Below are 25,220 nucleotides of genomic sequence, written 5' to 3' on the forward strand. Positions count from 1 at the left end.
TTTAAAAAGAGGGTTAAACGGGAGAGATGGCTGAAGGGCAGAGTTGGACAAGTCTCTGGATGCTAACAGACAATCAAAGTGAGGCTCAATTAAACACTAGAGGGGACTTCTGAAAAACAGGAAGAAAAGGAGTGTCTTGTTTGATACAGATCATTAACTCAACTGGTTGAAGTTCCTGATAAGCCCACAGGGGCAGGTCGTTAGATGTGCAGCATGTTGTTGCTCACCCTGTTGAGTAGCAGACTGTATGTGGGAGATTCTGCAACAAGGGGCACTTCTATGTCCTCTGGGTACATTTTTCAATTTGTTATTTTAAAACAAAATGTTATTCTTTATATGTTAAGTTCACACTACAGTCACACAATATTTTTTAACACCTTTATTAAGTATTTTAGCTACTTTTCAGATGCATTCTATACCTACATGTCACTGTTCAAATCAAATCAAATTTTATTGGTCACATACACATGGTTAGCAGATGTTAATGCGAGTGTAGCGAAATGATTGTGTTTCTAGTTCCGACAGTGCAGTAATATCTAACAAGTAATCTAACAAATTCACAACGACTACCTTATACACAGAAATGTAAAGGGGTGAATAAGAGTATGTACATATAAATATATGGATGAGTGATGGCTGTGCGGCATAGCCAAGATGCAGTAGATGTTATAGAGTACAGTATATACGTATGGGGTGAGTAATGTAGGGCATGTAAACATTATACAAAGTGGCATTATTTAAAGTGACTAATGATACATTTATTACATCCAATTATTAAGTGGCCATAGATTTGAGTCAGTATGTTGGCAGCAGCCACTCAATGTTAGTGATGGCTGTTTAACAGTCTGATGGCCTTGAGATAGAAGCTGTTTTTCAGTCTCTCGGTCCCAGCTTTGATGCATCTGTACTGACCTCGCCTTCTGGATGATAGTGGGGTGAACAAGCAGTGGCTCGGGTGGTTGTTGTCCTTGATGATCTTTTTTGCCTTCCTGTGACATCGGGTGGTGTAGGTGTCCTGGAGGGCAGGTAGTTTTCCCCAGGGATGCCGTACCAGGCGGTGATACAGCCCAACAGGATGCTCTCGATTGTGCATCTGTAAAAGTTTGAGTGTTTTAGGTGACAAGCCAAATTTCTGTTGTACCTTCTTCACCACGCTGTCTGTGTGGGTGGACCATTTCAGTTTGTTCGTGACGTGTACGCCAAGGAACTTAAAACTTTCCACCTTCTCCACGACTGTCCCGTCGATATGGATGGGGGGGATGCTCCCTCTGCTGTTTCCTGAAGTCCACGATAATCTCCTTTGTTTTGGTGACGTTGAGTGAGGTTATTTTCCTGACACCACACTCCGAGGGCCCTCACCTCCTCCCTGTAGGCCGTCTCGTTGTTGTTGGTAATCAAGCCTACTACTGTAGTGTCATATGCAAACTTGATGATTGAGTTGGATGCGTGCATGGCCACGCAGTCATGGGTGAACAGGGAGTACAGGAGAGGGCTGAGAACGCACCCTTGTGGGGCCCCAGTGTTGAGGATCAGCGGGGTGGAAATGTTGTTTCCTACCCTTACCACCTGGGGGCGGCCCGTCAGAAAGTCCAGGACCCAGTTGCACAGGGCGTGGTCGAGACGTGGGCGTGGTCGAGACCCAGGGTCTGAGGTGAGCAAAAGTTTCTTGTTTTTCCCTTCAAAAGTAAAAAATTGGCACTTTACATTTTATGCAATAAAACTTTGTTAGGTATGAATGTTCAAAATTATAATTTTGCACTTAGTAGAGGAGACAATAACGTGTCTTTTGATACTTTAGCTGCAGTCCTATGTCAACTCAAATCAAAGTTTATTTGTCACGTGCACCAAATACAACAGGTGTAGACCTTACAGTGAAATGCTTACTTACAGGCCCTAACCAACAGTGCAATTTTTAAGTAAAAAATAGGTATTAGGTAAACAATAGATAAATAAAGAAATAAAAAAACAGTAAAAAGACAGTGGAAAAATAACAGTAGCGAGGCTATATAGAGTAGTGAGGCTATATACAGTCGGGCTAATTGAGGTAATATATACATGTAGGTATGGTTAAAGTGACTATGCATATATGATAAACAGAGAGTAGCAGTGGTGTGAAAGAGGGGTTGGCGGGTGGTGGGTGGCTGGACACAGTGCAGATAGTCAGGGTAGCCAATGTGCGGGGGCACCGGTTTGTCGGGCTAATTGAGGTAATATGTACATGAATGTATAGATAAGTGACTATGCATATGATAAACAGAGAGTAGTCTGGGTAACCATTTGATTACCTGTTCAGGAGTCTTATGGCTTGGGGGTAAAAGCTGTTGAGAAGCCTTTTGGTCCTAGACTTGGTGCTACGGTACCGCTTGCCATGCGGTAGTAGAGAGAACAGTCTATGACTAGGGTGGCTGCGGTCTTTGACAATTTTTTTTGGCCTTTCTCTGACACCGCCTGGTGTAGAGGTCCTGGATGGCAGGCAGCTTAGCCCCAGTGATGTACTGAGCTGTACGCACTACCCTCTGTAGTGCCTTGTGGTCGGAGGCTGAGCAGTTGCCATACCAGGCAGTGATGCAACCAGTCAGGATGCTCTCGATGTTGCAGCTGTAGAACCTTTTGAGGATCTGAGGACCCATGCCAAATCTTTTCAGTTTCCAGAGGGGGAATAGGCTTTGTCGTGCCCTCTTCACGACTGTCTTGGTGTGTTTTGACCATTCTAGTTTGTTGGTGATGTGGACACCAAGGAACTTGAAGCTCTCAACCTGCTCCACTACAGCCCCGTCAATGAGAATGGGGGTGTGCTCGGTCCTCCTTTTCCTGTAGTCCACAATCATCTCCTTTGTCTTGATTACATTGAGGGATAGGTTGTTATTCTGGCACCACCCGGCCAGGTCTCTGACCTCCTCCCTATAGGCTGTCTCGTTGTTGTCGGTGATCAGGCCTACCACTGTTGTGTCATTGGCAAACTTAATGATGGTGTTGGAGTCGTGCCTTGCCACGCAGTCGTGGGTGAACAGGGAGTACAGGAGGGGACTGAGCACGCACCCTTGAGGGGCTCCAGTGTTGAGGATCAGCGTGGCGGATGTGTTGCTACCTACTCTCACCACCTGGGGGCGGCCCAGGCTAACCTTGAGATTTAGCCAACATTAGCACACATATCAGTTTGGGGAAAGTTGTCTCAATGACCTTGGGGCAAGCCTTCACATGTAACAACTTGCCCCAGTATACATAAACACATAGAACATGCTCAAAAAACATTGTGATAGTGTAATCAGCTCTGATAATAGTATTAAATGCTACTGTAAATGGATTATTATATATATATATATATGTGTGTGTATAGTTTATAGCAGCAGACACATCCCTGGACTACACAAGACAGGCTCTGGTGTGTGTGTGTCTACTAACACACTACATGCCTACTGTATGAGACAGTATATCCACCCACTACTTCATACAGTGTCATGAATTTAGTGTGGTGTTATGAATTACATTGTGGCAACAAGGATAGTAGATAGGGAGGTGGGCGTAATAAGCCTGTAATGAATATGTAATTGCAATGAGGAAATGTGTTTTTGAAGGAAAGAGGGGAAGGAAAGAAAGACAGACAGCAAATGGCAGCACACCACCTGGCATAATGTTAAAGGCAGTGAGGTAGGTGAAGTTGCAGAACAAATCAACCAGGAGTACAGTGAAGGATTTTGACATTAATTACCATATTCTGACTCGGTATTGTCAAAAGGTTACCAGAGAAGAAGTTGAAAGTCAGACAGCCATGCCAACAACAGTGATTGGCTATACGAAACCAAGGCATGTTTTTTCACCTGATTTGGAGATGCAGCTTGTTCAGTATATTACTAGGTCAGCTGACATTTATCTTGGTGTGTCGCCAAGTGAGGTCAGAAGACTTGCCTACCAGTTTGCTGTGGCACACCAGCTGAAGTTCGCGCCAATGTGAGCAGAAAAAGAAAAGGCCAGCTCGGAGTGGTTTACAGGCTTCTTAAAGCGGCACCCAACGCTGTCGCTGAGAATGCCAGAGGCAACTAGCCTTGCCAGGGCAAGTAGCTTCAACAGAGAAAATGTTAAGCTTTTCTTCGATAATGTAGCAAAAGTGCTACAGAGATATCAATTTGGACCAGGAGGCATATGGAACGTAGATGAAACTGGGGTGACCACTGTACATAAACCTAACAAAGTGGTGGGCAGATGTGGATTCAAACAAGTAGGGTCACTGACCTCCGCTGAAAGGGGAACCCTCGTCACACTGGCTTGTGCTGTCTCAGCCACAGGGAATAGTATACCTCCATATTTTATATTCCCCCGTGTCAACTTCCGCAATCATTTCCTGATCAATGGGCCACCCAGCAGCAAAGGAGGGGCAAATCCCTCTGGGTGGATGAAAGACGTGTACTTTGTTGACTTCCTGAAACATTTCGTCGAGCATACGAAGTGCTCAAAGGAGAAGCCCTGTTTATTCCTTTTGGACAAAACCACAAGTCTCATCTGTCCATTGATGGACTCAATTATTCCAAAGAAAATGGCATACTTATGCTGTCTTTCCCACCCCATTGCTCTCATCGGCTTCAACCCTTAGACAGGTCTGTCTACAGGCCGCTAGAGGCACATCAACACCGAATGGGATGCCTGGATGAGGAACAATCCCGGGAAGACAATGTCAATTTATGACATTCCTGGGATTGTGGCAATCGCCTATCCTCTGGCTGCAACCCCCTTGAACATTCAGGCTGGCTGGGGTACAACCTTACAACAGGGATGTATTTCTGGAAACCGAGTTTGCGCCATCCTACATTACAGATCGCCCCATTCAGAACCCAACCCTACCAGGTCCCAGCACCAACCCTGCCCTGCCAGGCCCCAGCAACATGCCAGCCCTGCCAGGCCCCAGCACAAACTTGCCAGGCCCCAGCAACATGCCAGCCCTGCCAGGCCCCAGCACAAACCTGCCAGGCCCCAGCACTATTCCAGCCCTGCCAGGCCCCAGCACCAACCTGCCAGGCCCCAGCACCATTTCAGCCCTGCCAGGCCGCAGCACCAACCTGCCAGGCCCCAGCACCATTTCAGCCCTGCCAGGCCGCAGCACCAACCTGCCTAGCATGAGCTTAGACACAGACCTGCCCAGTTCTTATGCTAGCACCAGCACACCCTTGCCCAGCAATGCCATTGCTGACAGTGGACTACCAACTCCAGAGGACATCCGGCCATATCCAAAAGCTGCCCCCAGAAAAACAGCAATTCTAACTGACACAACAGTGAAGCACTAGAAATGGAAAAGAATAAGGCACAATTTAGCAAAAGGCTGTTTCCCGAAGAAAGCAGGGGAGTCAAAATCTGGATCTGCAAAGAACAAGGCAGTTAAAAAAATCAAAATCGTAGAAGAGTCATCATCAGATGAAGAGTGCTTCTGCCTCGTCTGTGTGCAGCCATTTTCAAACAGCCTTCCAAAGGAGACTTGGGTGAAGTGTGTGAGATGCAACAAATGGGCCCATGATGATTGCACCTCAGGCCAGGCAATTTATGTGCCAGAACTGTGACTCTGAAGATTAGTCGTTACCGTGGATCTACAGTGGGGGGAAAAAGTATTTCATCCCCTGCTGATTTTGTACGTTTGCCCACTTACAAAGAAATGATCAGTCTATAAGTTTAATAGTAGGTTTATTTGAACAGTGAGAGACAGAATAACAACAAAAAAATCCAGAAAAACGCATGTCAAAAATGTTATAAAATGATTTGCATTTTAATGAGGTGAAATAAGCATGCCAGAGAACGTTCGATTTCAAAGTTCAAAGTAAAGTGGTCATGCCACTTAATTCATGTGTGCTCTGCCAGCATTATTGTTTTGATTGAAAGACATGATTTGCCAGATCCTCTAGGCATGATTGTTTTTATTTTGAGTTCTTTAATGAAGTTGAATTTGAAATCAATATTCACAATTTATTTGTTGATAATCCAATGTGACAACTTACCTGACTTGGTGTGACAATTTAGCCGCTGATGGGGCAAATTGTCACAAGTGCACACTCTATTTAACGGTCTACAACTCCGTACTGAAATAAGATATGAAGTGCCCAAGACTTCCTTCTTTCATTTGGTATGACATTTACACTATACCGTTCAAGAAATGCCCTTGTTTTTGAAAGAAAACCAATTTTTTGTCCATTAATATAACATCAAATTGATCAGAAATACAGTGTAGACATGGTTAATGATGTAAATGATGTAGCTGGAAACATAAGCGTACAGAGGCCCATTATCAGCAACCATCACTCCTGTGTTCCAATGGCACGTTGTGTTAGCTAATCCAAGTTTGTCATTTTAAAAGGCTAATTGAGCATTAGAAAACCCTTTTGCAATTATGTTAGCACAGCTGAAAACTGTTGTCCTGGTCCTGATTAAAGAAGCAATAAAACTGTCCTTCTTTAGACTAGTTGAGTATCTAGAGCATCAGCATTTGTGGGTTCGATTACAGGCTCAAAATGGCCAGAAACAAAGTACTTTCTTCTGAAACTCGTCCGTCTATAATTGTTCTGAGATATGAAGGCTATTCCATGCGAGAAATTGCCAAGAAACTGAAGATATCGTACAACGCTGTGTACTATTCCCTTCACAGAACAGCGCAAACTGGCGCTAACCAGAATAGAAAGAGGAGTGGGAGGCCCTGGTGCACAACTGAGCAAGAACAAGTACATTAGAGTGTCTAGAATCACCCATGTATTTATCAAGGTGACCTCTAGATTGTTATCAATATGTTATTTTTTATGTAGGCTGCTATCCTACTTGAAATAAAATCATGGGAGTGGAAAAGTAGCCACATTAGCTACGACTGTGATACCCAGTAGAAAGCACCTCAAGTCAGCAGGCACTTTGTGGCTGTGCTATTTGTGGAAACAGGTGCACTGGTCGTCGGCTTATCGACTCGTCGTGCAGCCCAATCGGCCACCAAAACGGTCTTGAGTGACAACAAATCTGCCCAATTAGCTGATTCGCTTTCCACTTTTACACTCACTCTTTCGACACATCTACTTGCCTATACTATACCATATCAGGCTGCAGCTACCCATACCTGGCCGACTGCAGGTGCTTTCTACTGGGTATCACATGCAGTATTGTTGCAATTTTTTTTACCCTCCCATGATTTTTTTTTTCAAGTAGGTTAGCAGCCTACACAAGAAATAACTAATATTTATACAAATCTAGATGTCACCTTGATACATACATGCATACATGCATACATGCATACAGTCTAGGGTATTAGAGGGTAACATAAAAAAGCAGTATGTGGATGACGGTCATGCTTAGGTGAATAAACTATAAAAGGAAATTAATGGCTACAGTTGACACTTTTTTTGTTATTTCTTTAAGTGTTGTTTTTTTTAGAAAAGGGGCCTTTTTTTTTTTTTTAAGTACCAGGGTAACTGCCCCCGGAGGTGCCAGTTACTCCGGTAGACTATTATTGCATAGGGTTTCACACAAGTGTGTTTAACCATTTCATCAGTTAAGCTATGTCTAGTTGTCTAATTGTAATTATTTAAATAAAATATGAGGGGGAAATGTTGGACATGTCACTATTAATATCTGCACTGTGAGGAGACTATGTAAATTCACTCTTTTTACCTCACCTGCACATTCATTTTATTTGTTCTTTCTTTGTTGTTCCTTTTCATTACAATCCATTATGTACAACTGCACTAAATATGATTTGAATAATGCAAGATTTTAAATCCCAGCGGTCTTAAATTACATTCAGGAGCAGAAGGTTTTCAATAGCTGTTTTTAATTCATTCAACAAATATTCATTGGGATATATTGGAATGGAATATAACATTAAATAAAATATGAATATACATTTAATAACAACTCATAAGTAATTAATTCAGTGTAACATTGATGTTCAATAACTCTTATGCTCTGCTATTTCACAATTCTAATTTGTACATGGTTCACAAATGAAGCCATCCCCAGTAAAATTGGAGCACAACTCATGAGCCCACCACCTGCACTGCTCACACCTAATCCAGTCCCCACCTGACTGAAAACAGCTCCTCACAGAAAAGATACTCTGCATCCCCTTCTTAGGTGGCTAATGTGGCTTGTTGTGTCGCAACAACCTTTGAGACAACCTTTTTTGAAAGAACCTGCAACGTTTTCTTATTCTCTCTCTTTTCTTCTTTTGATGTTGCTGTCGATCATTTCCCTCCAGCAACCTTTTGTAAGGTGAGGCTGTCAGTACAGCCACAGACTCAGCCTTCCTCTTCCTCGGCCTGGCCTCCTGAAGCCTTGGCTAGCTAGCTGGCTTGTATTCACTGCTAGTGAGGTTGCTAGCTAGCAGGTTAGAATAAACTAGCGCTAACTGGGCTAGTCATTGTCTAAATGACAGGTAGAAACACATTCATACCTCCAACCACCCAAGCCATAGACTATTTTCTCTGCTTCCGCATGGCAAACGGTACCAGTGCATTAACCTTTTATTTTTGTACTATACACGCTCACAGGGCCCTACTCACTCACATGCTCACTCCATCATCTGCTCACTCACACATAATATGCATTTACAATTATACTGACTCTACGCACACATACAAGCTGCTGCTACTCTGTTTATCTTATATCCTGTTGCCTAGTCACCTTACCCCTATACATACAGTTCAAGTCGGAAGTTTACATACACCTTAGCCAAATACATTTAAACTCAGTTTTTCACAATTCCTGACATTTAATCCTACTAAACATTCCCTGTTTTAGGGCAGTTAGGATCACCACTTTATTTTAAGAATGTGAAATGTCAGAATAATAGTAGCGTGACTTATTTCAGCTTTTATTTCTTTCATCACATTCCCAGTGAGTCAGAAGTTTACATACTCAATTAGTATTTGGTAATATTGACTTTAAATTGATTAACTTGGGTCAAACGTGTCGGGTAGCCTTCCATACATGAAGGGAACATTTTGGCATTTGCTGTATGGTTGATGAGAAACTCCATATTGCAAATATACGGTCCCTTACTAGACGGGCCGTGCACCGGGGCCAGATCTTCCGGGAAGTCTTCGAACGTAGTCTCTCGGACATTCAAATTTTGGTCATTTTTCCGCTGTCTCGGTAAATCCCACCAGAGGGCAAATGGAATCTTATTGCAAATGTAAAAAACATTACCAATGACAACGTGGCCGTTTCTCCTAAACGTTAAAGACTTCGAAGACGAAACTTGGTGAGCATAGGTTTGGCATAATGGGCAGTTGGCCCCGAACAAGATGGCGTCGAGGCCTCAACGCTTTTTGAGTTAAGGCCGTTTTTCTGGGATTAAAAGGTCAAAAACAAAAATAGAGCGCTAATTTGACCGCTTCACGTCAAAGTACATGAACCTACGGTGTCAGGAAAAAAAGAATCAGACATTTATCTATCATAATTTAAGAGAAATCATACAATGTACAATTGGGGATGTTAAAAAAAATAGTTTTCCTCAAAAAGTTACAGATCCAGTTGCAGCGTGTTCATACGAATCCGTTAAGACGGGTTTCGGAGCTCTGCGAGATGTGATTTTCTGAAATAACACACTCATTCGACCCTCTGTAAATAAGTCAGTTCTTAACCTGTTGGGGCTGGGGGGCAGTATTGAGAATTTTGAAAAAAATATGTGCCCATTTTTAACTGCCTCCTACACATACTCAGAAGCTAGGATATGCATATTATTACTATTTGGATAGAAAACACTCTGAATTTTCTAAAACTGTTTGAATGGTGTCTGTAAGTATAACAGAACTCATATGGCAGTCAAAACCCTGAGACAAATTCTAACAGGAAGTGGATATCTGATGTGTTGAATTACATTTAAGCCTATGCCATTGAAACACACAGGGACGTATTAATCATTTAGCACTTCCTACGCCATCCACTAGATGTCAACAGTCTTTACAAAGTGGTTTGAGTCTTCTACTGTGAAAACTGACCGAACGAGAGGCCTGGTAAGTTGGTCATAAGCGGATGGCCTATACTGCTACGGCGCGCGAGGGCATGTTTGGCTACTCTCGTTCCAATACGTTTTAAAAGAGAATGCAATCGTCCGCCTTGAATATTATTGAAGTTCTGATTGAAAAAGGCCCTAATTATTTATGCTATACAACGTTTGACATGTTTGAACGAACGTAAATATATTTTTTTCCCCTCTGGTGAAGACAAGTCCGGCGGGCGACGTTCATGTTTTTGAGTAGCCTACAGGACGCGCTAACAACACGGAGCTTTTTGGACATAAATTATGAGCTTTTTCGAACAAAACTACATTTGTTATGGACCTGGGATTCCTGGAAGTGCCTTCTGATGAAGATAATCAAAGGGAATATTTACATAGTATTTTTGATTTTAGATCTCTCCAACATGGTGCCTAGTCTGTATCGCCAAGCCTATTTTTCTGAGCACAGCACCTCGTTTTTTGCAAAGTGTGATTTCCCAGTAAAGTTATTTTTAAATCTGGCAATGCGGTTGCGTTCACGAGATGTTAATCTATAATTCTTTGAATGACAATATAATATTTTACCAATGGTTTCGAATAGTAATTATTTAATTTGTTGTGCTGATTTGACTGGCGGTATTGGAGGGCAAATATTTTCTCAACATCAACGCCATTGTAAAATGCTGTTTTTGGATATAAATATGAACTTGATAGAACAAAAAATGCATGTATTGTCTAACATAATGTCCTAGGAGTGTCATCTGATGAAGATTGTCAAAGGTTAGTGCATAATTTTAGCTGGTTTTCTGCTTTTGGTGACGCCTGTCTTTGCATTCACAAAACATTACACAGCTATTTTCAATGTACTGTCCTAACATAATCTAACTTTATGCTTTCGCCGTAAAGCCTTTTTGAAATCGGACAACGTGGTTAGATTAAGGAGATGTTTATCTTTCAAAGGGTGTAAGATAGTTGTATGTTTGAGAAATTTGAATTATGACATTTAATTGTTTTCAAATTTGGCGCCCTTGATATTTCACCTGCTGTTGATAGGGTGTACCAGGGGTGGGACGCTTGCGCTCCATAGAAGTTAAAGGAAGTGCTCCTAATCTCAGCTTGTTACCTGTATAAAAGACACCTGTCCACAAAAGCAATCAATCAATCAGATTCCAAACTTTCCACCATGGCCAAGACCAAAGAGCTCTCCAAGGATGTCAGGGACAAGATTGTAGACCTACACAAGGCTGGAATGGGCTACAAGACCATCGCCAAGCAGCTTGGTGAGGTCACAACAGTTGGTGCGATTATTCGCAAATGGAAGAAACACAAAAGAACTGTTCAATCTCCCTCGGCCTGGGGCTCCATGCAAGATATCACCTCGTGGAGTTGCAATGATCATGAGAACGGTGAGGAATCATCCCAGAACTACACGGGAGGATCTTGTCAATGATCTCAAGGCAGCTGGAACCATAGTCACCAAGAAAACAATTGGTAACACACTACGCCGTGAAAGACTGAAATCCTGCAGCACCCGCAAGGTCCCCCTGCTCAAGAAAGCACATATACATGCCCGTCTGAAGTTTGCCAATGAACATCTGAATGATTCAGAGGACAACTGGGTGAAAGTGTTGTGGTCAGATGAGACCAAAATGGAGCTCTTTGGCATCAACTCAACTCGCCGTGTTTGGAGGAGGAGGAATGCTGCCTATGACCCCAAGATTACCATCCCCACCGTCAAACATGGAGGTGGAAACATTATGCTTTGGGGGTGTTTTTCTGCTAAGGGGACAGGACAACTTAACCGCATCAAAGGGACGATGGACGGGGCCATGTACCGTCAAATCTTTAGTGAGAACCTCCTTCCCTCAGCCAGGGCATTGAAAATGGGTCGTGGATGGGTATTCCAGCATGACAATGACCCAAAACACACGGCCAAGGCAACAAAGGAGTGGCTCAAGAAGAAGCATATTCAGGTCCTGGAGTGGCCTAGCCAGTCTCCAGACCTTAATCCCATAGAAAATCTGTGGAGGGAGCTGAAGGTTCAAGTTGCCAAACGTCAGCCTCGAAACCTTAATGACTTGGAGAAGATCTGCAAAGAGGAGTGGGACAAAATCCCTCCTGAGATGTGTGCAAACCTGGTGGCCAACTACAAGAAACGTCTGACCTCTGTGATTGCCAACAAGGGTTTTGCCACCAAGTACTAAGTCATGTTTTGCAGAGGGGACAAATACTTATTTCCCTCATTAAAATGTAAATCATTTTATTACATTTTTGACGTGTTTTTCTGGATTTTTTTGTTGTTATTCTGTCTCTCACTGTTCATATAAACCTACCATTAAAATTATAGACTGATCATTTCTTTGTCAGTGGGCAAACGAACAAAATCAGCAGGGGATCAAATACTTTTTTCCCCTCACTGTAGGACTATTTCCTGTCAGTTAGATATGACTGTACCCAATTCAATGCTACTTCCTTAAAACCATAATGCATTAATTTTGTCAAAATTATTTCATGATCCAATCAAATGCTGCACTGAAATCTAAAAATAGTACACCCACAAACTTGTCATTATCCATAGCATTGAGCCACTGGTCAGTCATGTCAACCAATGCAGTGGTAGTGGAATGGTTTTTGCGATAAGCATGCTGATTAGCTGTAATCAGATCATTCTTTTCCATGTCCTCCCATATTTGTCTACTCACAAAGCCCTCCAATATCTTGCTGAGTGTAGGGAGTAGACTAATTGGTCGACTATTGGCAGGAGTAATGGGTTCTTTGCAGTCTTTCGGAATAGGACTCAATTTCACATGCTTCCATACATTTGCAAACATCCCATTTTCCAGTGACCAATTAAATATGTATCTCAGTGGAACTGCAATCTGGGGAGCAGCACAGCGAAGCAAAAAATTGTCCATAAGACCATAACCTGTAGATTTACCATCAGGTAATGACTTCAATAGGTTTAACACCTCCTCCACTGACACCGTTTGCAGACTAAAAGAGCAGGTCTTGTTGCTCTTAATATGCTCATCAATCCATTGGACAATAGCTTGCTTGGAAGAATGTATGTTTACAGTGTTGCTCAGTAAATGTATTTTCTTTGTAAAAAAATAATTAAAAAAAAACAGCAAAATGATTGGCAATATCAACTGGTTTTATTATTATTCTCCCGTCAACCTCCACACTAGATGGGCATGATGAGATAGATGTAACAAGTAAACCCTTAACTGTGTTCCATACCTTTTTTTTTTGAATCATTTTTACAATCAATAAAAGCATTGTTGTAAAATAACTTTTTCTTTCGATTTAATTTAACTGCACAATTACGTAATGTTCTATAATTCTGTTCATCAATTTCTAATTTTGATTTGGCTGCTAAGACTTTTGCCATATTTCTTTGAGAAAAAGCCTCACCCAGTTCATCATCAATCCATGGAGATGGACGAGCACCAACTATACTCTTTCTTATAGGGGCATGATGGTCCATTACCTCAGTGAGCAAATCAATAAAACATTCTGTAGCGTGATTTAAATCATCCTCTAGATAAATCAGCTCCCAGGGTACTGTCGTGGAAAATTGCAAGATTATGTTATAATGCTTGTATTGTATTATAATGGTTGTTTTATTCGACAGAAAAGAGTATTCTGTTAACTATTGTGTGTGTGTGTGTGTGTGTGTGTGTGTTTTATACTGAGGACTGGCCTCTTTGAGATAGCACTGACAGGAGATTTACGATGTCTTTGGATAATAAAGCCTAAAGAGCATTCCAGAGGACATGAGCTAATGATTCTGTTCTATACCGTACCAGGGAGAGACGGTTCCAGTTTGGAGTAGGAGCACCAGACACTGGTCTATACAATAAACTGTTGACACAGCAGTTGCTGTCTGCTATGTTTTATAGATATCTTTCATATAAATCTTAACCTTGTGACCATTCTATGTATCTTTTGTTCGTCATGTACGTTGAGAGGGGTGTATCTTGGCTGTAAAAGATCTTTGTACTTTTGTGTTGTCACTTTCAATGGTTCATTACAGATGGCGCATCATTGAAAGTCAAGTGCTATTGCAAAGCTCTTAATTATTAAAAATGTAGTTTAAGTATAACTCTGACTGGTGTGTGAAGTTTGATTCTCCTCATTTGGCAATGCAGAAATTAGCCACCACATTTGGCAACGGGGATGGGATGTGAATCTTCACTTGGTTACCGCTCCCGACGATCTGGGCAAATCGTGCACGAGAGATCCCTCAAACTTGGGATCTCAGGGAAACCACACTTCGGGAACGAAGCAGATGGACCCACCTTTGATCTGAGAGGCAGCGAGCCGAGTGGATACCACATCTCGAACTTAGTTTTTTTTTAAAGAAAGAGGTGAGCAAACCACACTTGAAGTCGAGTTTTTAGAAAAGCCTCTGTTACGTGAGCTCTGAGTGTGTATTCCTTTGTGAAGGGGGCACCTTGGAGGCGTAAACAGGGCCGAGTCAGAGGAGAGAAATCTGAGAGTTTGCGGACTCAATGATACTCTGCCACTGGTCGGTTGCGGGCGACCTAGAGCCGTCCTGACACTGAATTGATCACAGTGGGGATTGGTGCTGTCTGTGAGGGTGAGGGGCCAAGGTGACTGTGTATTCTGTGTGAAACACGGTACTTGGTGAAGCCCTATTGGAATAAGGACCTCATTCTGAAAGTGTCTGTGTGACTGTCTAAGTGATCCTCAGGTGGTGAATTCCAATTATTTTAAATGTGCTAGCCAGGTATGCCCTGGGTTACTCTGTGTGAGTATTTTGTTTTGGGACCACTAGGTAATCTTTGTAGGAGCATTCTGTGTGAGCGGGGTAGGTTGACTCTGTGTGGGTAACCTTTCAATTATGTTCTGATGTTCTGTGTGGACATCTGACCAGTTCTGTGTGAGCATCTGACCAATCCTGTGTGGGTGATCCTTAAAGTTATGTGTGAGTACCAAAGAATTTCTAACGTTTTATATGGATTCTGTGAATATATGAAAATATGATAAATTGTATGTGTGTATAATCGATTACTAGAGATTTGATAAAGTAATGTTGAGAATATAATTAGATACAATTTAAACCACCCATTCATAGACGTACGGAGGTTTTGAGTTGGTATCTTTAATGGATAATTTGATAAAGATGAGGTTTTATGAGCACTATTAAACTATCTACAAAAATCTGGGCAATTGTGCTCTAGAAACTGATTGGAGTGTGTCCACTTTTGGTTATCTTACCCTAACGATGAAACTATAAATGCTTATTGGATTATCTCCGTCTGGGTACAACAGTTGAAATAAAAATGCACTTAAGGTCTGAAACTGTTTTATTTTTTCCTCCCAGTATGAGAGGAGTTGCTGGATTTATTGAATAAACCGTTTTCCATAAAGTTAGAGCGAATTAAGATGGAATCTCGACGTAATTTATAATGTCGTACAAAGCCTAGGGTATCATCAAACTAATTATCATTGCGTGATTAATGTTATGTAGTAAAGTAATTGAAATACGTTGCATGAGAAAACAATCTACTTTTATTAAAAGGCGCAAGATCTGTTTCCTAGTCTATGAATGTCGATTTTACTCTTTGACTGCTAATCTATTCATTTGGCATGTGAGAATCATCGCCGGAGTAACACTTGGACCTTTAAATTAGGGCTATTTTCTGGGAATTGTCTCGGTAGTACGTGCCTGATTTTACCACTACAGACAATTGTAAAGTGGGTTTATTTGCGGGGAGTCTTAGTCATTTAAATAGCATTGGTGGTTCAGTGGTAGAATTCTCGCCTGCCACGCGGGAGGCCCAGGTTTGTTTCCCAGCCAATGCACCAATTGACTAAAATCTGGGTTTCTGATTGTAATTCAACTATTGATATCTTTTGCCTGGAAAGATACGGTCGCTAGTGTTTGTTGAAGATATAAACTGAACATTTTAATAGTTTGTTTGGTTCAAATTGAAAGACGAATTCATTCAACATAAATAGCGAGGCAATTTTGATATAATACGTTGTCTGTTGCCTAAATGGTCTGCTAAAATAACATTTTCAGAATATGGAGTAGTATTTAAATAACTGAATCAAGGAAGAAATCTAATGAATTATAATAATAGTGGAGAGGTAATTGCGATAGTTGTGCCCACCGAAATGTGTTTTTTATTCTTCTGGATTGACTGATGTATTTTATAAATGTGGCTCTTTACATGTTATTTTTAAAGTCTTGTACATTTCATAAGTGTGAAGCTGAAAGAGAAGAGAAAGTTGTAAAGTTTGGTTTTAATCTTACGATAGAGGTAAGGCAGAACGTTGTTTGAGTAGGGGTTATATTTTTGCCTTCTGGAAAGAATAAGAGAGTTGGTTGTATAGACCAGTGTCTGGTCCTCCTACTCCAAACTGGAACCGTCCCTCCCTGGTACGGTATAGAACAGAATCATTAGCTCATGTTCTCTGGAATGCTCTTTAGGCTTTATTACCTGACATTGTTCCACGTAATGGAAACAGATTATAATGTTAGAATACATTAACTTCCTGCTCAAATTCACTGGTGTTACCAAAACCATAAAACCAATAAACAATAATCAGAAACTATCACACCACTTTTACGATCCAACTATTCAGACCTGAATCCTTTACAGCCAAATATAGCCCATTTAACATTTACATTTAAGTCATTTAGCAGACGCTCTTATCCAGAGCGACTTACAGTAGTGAATGCATACATTTCATGCATTTTTTTTTTTGTACTGGCCCCCCATGCGAAACGATGGCATAATGCGCGAGCGCGAAACCCAAGACGAAAAGTAAAAAAGTTCCATTACCGTTCGTAGAAACATGTCAAATGATGTTTACAATTAATCCTTAGGGTCTTTTTATCATAAATATTCGATAATATTCCAACCGGACAAAAGCGTATTCATTACAGAGGAAATAGAAGGAATGGCGTGCCTGTGTGACCGCGCAGTAAACAACTCATTGGCCTCAGCATAGTCCACTGGTTGAATGGCCTCTTATTCTCTCCCCAGTAACAGTAGAAGCATGAAACAAGGTTCTAAAGACTGTTGACATCTAGTGGAAGCCTTAGGAAGTGCAAAATGATCCCACAGACCCTGTAGTTTGGATAGGCAATTAATTGAAAAACTACAAGCCTCAGATTTCCCACTTCCTGGTTAGATTTTTCTCATGTTTTTGCCTGCCATATGAGTTCTGTTATACTCACAGACATCATTCAAACAGTTTTAGAAACTTCAGTGTTTTCTATCCAAATATACTAATAATATGCAAATATTCTCTGCCCATGTTCTTCGTCATTTCCTTTTGCTTAAATTTGTCAAAACATGCAATAATAGCCCGTGGCCTATTCCCAGAGGCCTTACCTATTCTATGGACTCTGGAGAAAGTGACATTACGCACAACATCAGTGGGCAGTTTTAGTTGAGTTGACATAAAGTCTCGGACTGTGTCCTCACAGCCTCTGCTGTTGTCATTCTCCGGTATCCCTGAAAATATTAGATTGTCCCGCATTGATCGACACTGTACATCAAGCAAGGTTTCTTTAAGTTGTTTGTTCTCCCTTTGTACCACCTCCACCTTGCTATGAATAGAGTCTACAGTACCTTTCAGCTCCGTGTTCTCTTTCCTTAGATCATCAATCTGACGTTGGCTGAATTCTAGACTAGCACATAATGCATTGATGTCCTCTCGTAATATATCCAAGATATCAAGTTTGGCAAGCCTTTCATTGGTGGATTTTAACAAGTCAACATCCATATCTGTAAACCTCTCCCCACTCGCCCTCTTACTAGGGGATGGTTTGGTTCCATCGTTGATAACTATTTGCCAACCTGGTTTTGGTTTGTTTTGTTGATTGGGTTGGTTGGTTGTCCTTAACCATGCTTGAATCCTCCGAAACCAGCGACATGTTTCTTTGAGTTCGTAAGTATCTCTCGTCAATGAATCGTTCAAGCTCTTCAATGGACTCTGAATCATCCAGCGTGTTTACGGGCAGAGTTACACACAAACAAACTGTTCAGCCTCAACTGAAAACCGGATGTAGGTGCACCTGATTCAGCTGCGTGTTGCATACTGTTGTTTGTACAGATGAACGTGGTTCCTTCAGGCGTTTGGAAATTGCTCCCAAGGATGAACCAGACTTGTGGAGGTCTACACATTTTTTCTGAGGTCTTGGCTGGTTTCTTTTGATTTTCCCATGATGTCAAGCAAAGAGGCACTGAGTTTTGAAGGTAGGCCTTGCAATACATCCACAGGTACACCTCCAATTGACTCAAATTATGTCAATTAGCCTATCGGAAGCTTCTAAAGCCATGACATCATTTTCTGGAATTTTCCAAGCTGTTTAACGGCAAAGTCAACTTAGTGTATGTAAACTTCTGACCCACTGGAATTGTGATACAGTGAATTATAAGTGAAATAATCTGTCTGTAAACAATTGTTGGAAAAATGACTTGTGTCATGCACAAAGTAGATGTCCTAACCGACTTGCCAAAACTATATTTTGTTAACAAGAAATTTGTGGAGTGGTTGAAAAACGAGTTTTAATGACTCCAACCTAAGTGTATGTAAACTTCACCCTTCAACTTTATGTACCTCCATCACTCCAGCATCCCTGCACCTTCTAAATATGGTATTGGAACTGAGCCTGTATATAGTATGCTTACTTACTTATTGTGTTCTTCATATTTCTTCTTATTTCTCGTGTGTTTTTTCTAGTATTGCATTATTATTGATTATTGCATTGTTGGGTTTTGAGTTTGAAAGAAAAGCATTTCACTGTACTTGTGCATGTGACATTAAAACTTTAAACTATTATCAGAAACTTGCTGGGTCATTTTCACAGATTTATATTTCCTTACAACCGGTCAAACGGATGTCATTTGGACATTTTGTACAGTAAATCTTTCCAGTTTTTATTTTATTTTTGGTTATTGCTTTTTCTCCCGTGTCCATAAACGTATTTTCTCTTCGAAAGAAGCAGAGATGACAGAGAACTTTACCGATGTCAATTAGATTGAAGTATTCATTATATCGATTTATGACATTATTATGGTGAACAGGGGTTTATTTAGTCTTCTAGGGAAACATATAAGCCTATTGACAGAAGAAAAGCTGCATGTATCTAATTATTGACAATTTGATTAACAAATAGCCTACCAAAATGTCGGAAATGATAAGCAGAAAAATATCCTACAGGCATTTTCTATATTAGCGGGTTATAGTCGGGTGCAGGACTCAGATTTTGACTTTATCACATATAGTCGGGAGGTTGCCGATGAGTTATTAGCAATTGCTGGCGGGTGAGGGTGAACAAGCAGCTGACCTGCGCACCACTAATGCATATTGTCATAACAGATTTTAACATGATTAAATAACACAAAGATAATTCTTTGTATACATATCCATAGTTTATTTTTATGCTCAACGTTACAAAGGTTTACTATATTAAATTATTACTTTTTTTAAACAGTTAAATCCAAAATTAAATTTACTTATGTAACAAATCAAGCTGATTCATGTGTGACTAACACAGCATAAGTTAAAAAGCAAAGTCATTGTCATTAGAAAACACAACATATTTTTCTGATCCACTCCACAGAAGGTAACGTTAGGCTATTGTTTGAGTATATGCAGTTACATTCTTGTAGTCCATCATAAGGAAATAAACCACATTTGAATAATAACAGTAAAAATAATTAATTCATTTTATATGGCACTTTTCATTATGCACAGAATCTCAAAGTCGCAAAAATAAAACAAAAAACATTTGTTTGTGATCTGACAGGTCATCTGACAGATTCTTAAAACAACAGTGAATAAAGTCACAAAAATGTTCTAACCATTTTGGGTCAAATAAGTATCCATAAATCTACATTACTGACAAAAGTTACAAAAAGGAAATCTTAAACTACACTACAAATGCAGTCACTCATATTCAATAAATGGAAAGTATTATATTTTTTTTATGCCATTCAAATGACAGACAGTATACAGATGTAGGGTCTTAATTTGAGCCAGTTTGCAACAGCAGGAAAATAATCCTGCAGATGGGGGAAATGTGAATTATTATGTGGATTTTAATTAATGGACACTTTTGTTGGGATTGATACATTTTCGTACTGGAAAATCAAGTATGACATTACAAAGTGGAAATTATAAACTTTTAAAACCTCATCCATTACACGTTTCAAATATTCCTGCATTGCACGAAAGATCTCCTACAACAGGGTGGTCAAATTAAGATCCTACACCTGTATACCAACTCTCAATTTAGAACATTTTAGATAAATTGTTTCGTATCACGATCTTAGATTTTTCTGATGACACAATAATGTGACTTAAACAATCAAATGTATTTATTTATAAAGCCCTTTTTACATTAGCAGATGTCACAAAGTGCTTAAACAGAAACCCAGCCTAAAACCGCAAACAGCAAGCAATGCAGTCCAATATGTACTGAGCATTTCTGTTTTAACCATATTCACTATTATGTCCCCAGTGCACCTAACCCAATCATTTGGTGACATTAATTCAGTTTTGTCTCTGGGATCTAAGTTAACTCACTGTGCACCTATAACCTTTATTTTTCCTCACCCAGTCCTTTAAGTCACGAGACATGTGACTGGGCAGAAACTGGAATGTCTTCTCCATCAGCTCCATCACCTGCTGGTAGTCTGTGTTTGTGTTTTTGAACACATGTCTGCTCCCACAGCAGCTTACTATTTCTTTCAGTTGAGTGTCAGTCTGATTGATGAACGTTTCAATGCTCATATCTTTGAGATCTTCTCCACGAGTAAAGAGGACACATGTTCTCTCTCTAATTCTACCCAAGGCATCTTCCAATTTTTTCAAGATCTCTCGTTCACCCTCTGTGAATAGGCCAATCTGAAACACCAGTAAGTATACACTCAACCCTGTCTGACAGCTCTTTATGCAATCCTTAAGCTATTTTGCCACAACTTTGGAAGAATGCTTGGGGTCATTGTCCATTTGGAAGACCCATTTGCGACCAAGCTTTAACTTCCTGACTGATGTCTTGAGATGTTGCTTCAATATATCCACATAATTTTCCTTCCTCATGATGCCATCTATTTTGTGAAGTGCACCAGTCCTTCCTGCAGCAAGGCAACCACATAACATGATGCTGCCACCCCAGTGTTTCACGGTTGGGATGGTGTTCTTCGGCTTGCAAGCATCCCCCTTTTTCCTCCAAACATATTGATGGTCTCCAAAAAGTATGATCTTTGTCCCCATGTGCAGTTGCAACCCGTAGTCTGGCTTTTTTATGGCGGTTTTGGAGCAGTGGCTTCTTCCTTGCTGAGTGGCCTTTCAGGTTATGTCGATATATGACTCGTTTTACTGTTGATATAGATACTTTTGTACCTGTTTTCTCCAGCATCTTCACAGGGTCCTTTGCTGTTGTTTTGGGATTGATTTGCACTTTTCGCACCAAAGTACGTTCATCTCTAGGAGACAGAACGCGTCTCCTTCCTGAGCGGTATGATGACTGCGTGGTCCCATGGTGTTTATACTTGCGTACTGTTGTTTGTACAGATGAACGTGGTACCTTCAGGCGTTTGGAAATTGCTCCCAAGGATGAACCAGACTTACGGAGGTTTAAAAAAAAAAATTCTGAGGTCTTGGCTGATTTCTTTTGATTTTCTCACGATGTCAAGCAAAGAGGCACTGAGTTTGAAGATAGGCCTTGAAATACATCCACAGGTACACCTCCAATTGATGTCAATTAGCCTATCAGAAGCTTCTAAAGCCATGACATCATTTTCTGGAATTTTCCAAGCTGTTTAAAGGCATAGTCAACTTAGTGTATGTAAACTTCTGACCCACTGGAATTTTGATACAATGAATTATAAGTGAAATAATCTGTCTGTAAACAATTGTTGGAAAAATTACTTGTGTCATGCACAAAGTAGATGTCCTAACCGACTTGCCAAAACTATAGTTTGTTAACAAGAAATTTGTGGAGTGGTTGAAAAACGAGTTTTAATGACTCCGACCTAAGTGTATGTAAACTTCCGACTTCAACTTGCATCTTGCCTATGCCGCCCGGTTGTTGCTCATTCATATATTAATGTATACATTCTATTCCATCTCTTGACTTAAATTTATGTGTATTAGGTATTTGTTGTGGAATTGTTAGATTACTTGTTAGATATTACTGCACTGTCAGAACTAGAAACACAAGCATTTCGCTACACTCGCAATAATATCTACTTTGTGACAAATAACATTTTATTTCATTTGATTGAAATGGATTTGCCAATAGATTGTCGACTTGATTCATGATAATGACTAGCTTGCTAGTATGAAAGTATGATGTTGACATGATCAGTCCAATCAAAGCAGCGGTAGATATAACGTCATTTGACATCATTTTATCTGTGGCCAATGACCTTGAGCCTTCTTGGATTGGCCCTTCTGATGTAACTATATGACAGCGCCAAAGGAACTTGAATTTTTGAGCTTTCCCTGTAGATTTTGTGGTGACAGTGTCCCCATGAGTGACAGAACACTGAGCCAATCACGGCGGTGGTGGCTGCCCCACCACTACAGAGAGCATTGAACTTTGCTGAAACACTTGCATTTTGGAGCTGCATTCACCAAGAAAGCAAAAAAGAGACCATCAACTCAATTATCTTTTTTTTTTTACATTGTTTGCAAACTGATATGGAACACGTATTATTGCTAAAATAACATGTTTAGACATTTTTGTACATTTAAAAAACAAAAACAGAAATACGTTATTTACATAAGTATTCTGACCATTTGCTATGTGACTCGAAATTGAGCTCAGGTGCATCCTGTTTCCTTTGACCATCCTTCATATGTTTCTACAACTTGATTGGAATCAACCTGTGGTAAATTCAATTGATCGGACAGGATTTGGAAAGGCACACACCTGTGTATATATAAGGTTCCACAGTTAACAGTGCATGTCAGAGCAAAAACTCCGAGACAGGATTGTGTTGAGGCACAGGTCTGGGGAAGGGTACCAAAAAATGTCTGCAGCATTGAAGGTCCCCAAGTACACAGTGGCCTCCATCATTCTTAAATGGAATAAGTTTGGAACCACCAAGACTATTCCTAGAGCTGGCCGCCCGGCCAAACTGAGAAATCGGGGGAGAAGGTCCGCTGACAAAGCTCCAGAACTCCTTATAATAATGGCTGGAATGGAGCGAATGGAATGTGTTTCATGTATTTGATACCATTCCACAAATTCTGCTCCAGCCATTACCATGAGCCCGCACACCCCAATTAAGGTGCCACCAACCTCCTGTGTTATCAACGTATTTGGTTGGACAGCAAAATAAACGTAAATGCATTTCTTCTCAGATTCGCTGATGGCTTAGACTGCTCTTTGCCTTTGTATGGCAGTTCATGTGGCTGCCCTGCTCTTTCCCTTCGTCTACCTCCTGTCTCTCATATCAACATGGGTACCCCTTCCTGAAAATAATAGCACTATATTTTGCCTAAACCTGTTCTGCCAGTTGATGTCCTTCCAATGTGGTTAGCCCAAAAATATAACAAGACAGTTCACATTGTCATCATTCAGGGCAGGGTTACTATTAAACAGGTATGTCACATTTCTGGTTCATCCATAACTTGTTTCCTGCTTGTAGAGGAATCCTATTCTCTAACTATAAGTCACATGATTTCATGAGAAAATGTTTCTGCACTGAGGGTGTGTAATGCCATGGTGTCAAGGATAAACACACACACCCACATACACACCCACACAGGCTACTATTTACTCTAGCTGTCATATGACTATTAGTTTGAGCTTCCTTATACTTTCTGAGGACACATCTCTCAAGTGACATTGTAATGGGATGTAGGTTTCACTTTAGTTTTATACAAACCTTCAGAAAGTGAAGGTCAGTAATGAAATATATATTGATCATATTTGTATTAATACTCTAGAACTTTGTTCTAAATCTCTATCCATACCCATTGGATGCAGTGGCTATATCCAGGAAAGCCAAAGTTCCGAAAGCTGGGCTTAAAATAGTGTATAAGAGATCATACAAAAGATTTTGCTGTGACTCTTATGTGGATGATGCTGAAAATATTGATATATTAACAGTGATTAATAAGGAACATCCAGACGCTGCCCTTGATGAATTTATGAAATTCCTTTTTCCAATTGTTGATAAACATGCACCTGTTAAGAAACTGACTGTTGGATGACAACTTATTTTTAACCAGGACAGAATAATTTATAATTGACTTTTTCCAACATTACATAGGTACAGCAGATACCCTTATTTTATGGGACACTTAATGTGCTTTTTAGAGGCCATGCAATTCAATACTCATCTTTAAAACAATAGGAATTTAGGTCAACTGACTTCATATTAACAACGGAAATAGATGGACTAACAGTACAAATAGATAGCGATAAAAACTGTACCATAGAGGCACAGAATACGTTACAGAAAAAACTAAAAGAAATGGAGGAACTCATTCATGTCACGTCCTGACCATAGAAAGCTGTTATTTTCCATGGTAGAGTAGCTCAGGGCATGACAGGTTTTTCTAGTTTAATTTTCTATGTTGGGTTCTAGTTTTTCTATTTCTATGTTGGGTTGTTCTAGTTTTGTATTTCTATGTTGGGCTTTGTTTGGGATGATCTCCAATCAGAGGCAGCTGGTCATCATTGTCTCTAATTGGAGGTCATATTTAAGTTGGTGTTTGTCCCACCTGGGTTTGTGGGAGATTGTTTTTGAGTACGTGTATGTTTACTCTGCGCCACGGTTTGTTGTTTTGGTTATTCAGTTTCTTTATATGTATTGCATAGTTTCACAGTGTAAATAAAATGTGGAACGACACACACACTGCACTTTGGTCCGCTCCTCTCTACGACAACCGTGACAGAATCTCCCACCACCAAAGGACCAAGCAGCGTGGAATGGACCAGTGGACTTGGGAGGAGATGAGGAGGAGTATATCCAGGGCTTTGGAGGAATTAGGGGCAGAAGAGAAGCGCCTTCCATGTGAACAGGTGGAGGCAGCAAGAGCACGACAACGAGGGAAGCACGAGAGGCAGCCCCTCCCCCAATCCACACGGGGAGATTGGCAGAGTCAGGTTGGAGACCTGAGCCAACTCCTCGTGCTTACCGTGGGGAGCGAGTGACTGAGCAAGCACCGTGTTATGCGGTGATGCGCACTGTGTCGCCAGTGTGCATTCACAGCCCGGTGCGTTCTGTGCCTGCCCCACGTACCAGGCCTCCAGTGA

Source organism: Salmo trutta, chromosome 8 (assembly GCF_901001165.1).
Source record: "Salmo trutta chromosome 8, fSalTru1.1, whole genome shotgun sequence".
Classification (NCBI taxonomy): Eukaryota; Metazoa; Chordata; class Actinopteri; order Salmoniformes; family Salmonidae; genus Salmo; species Salmo trutta.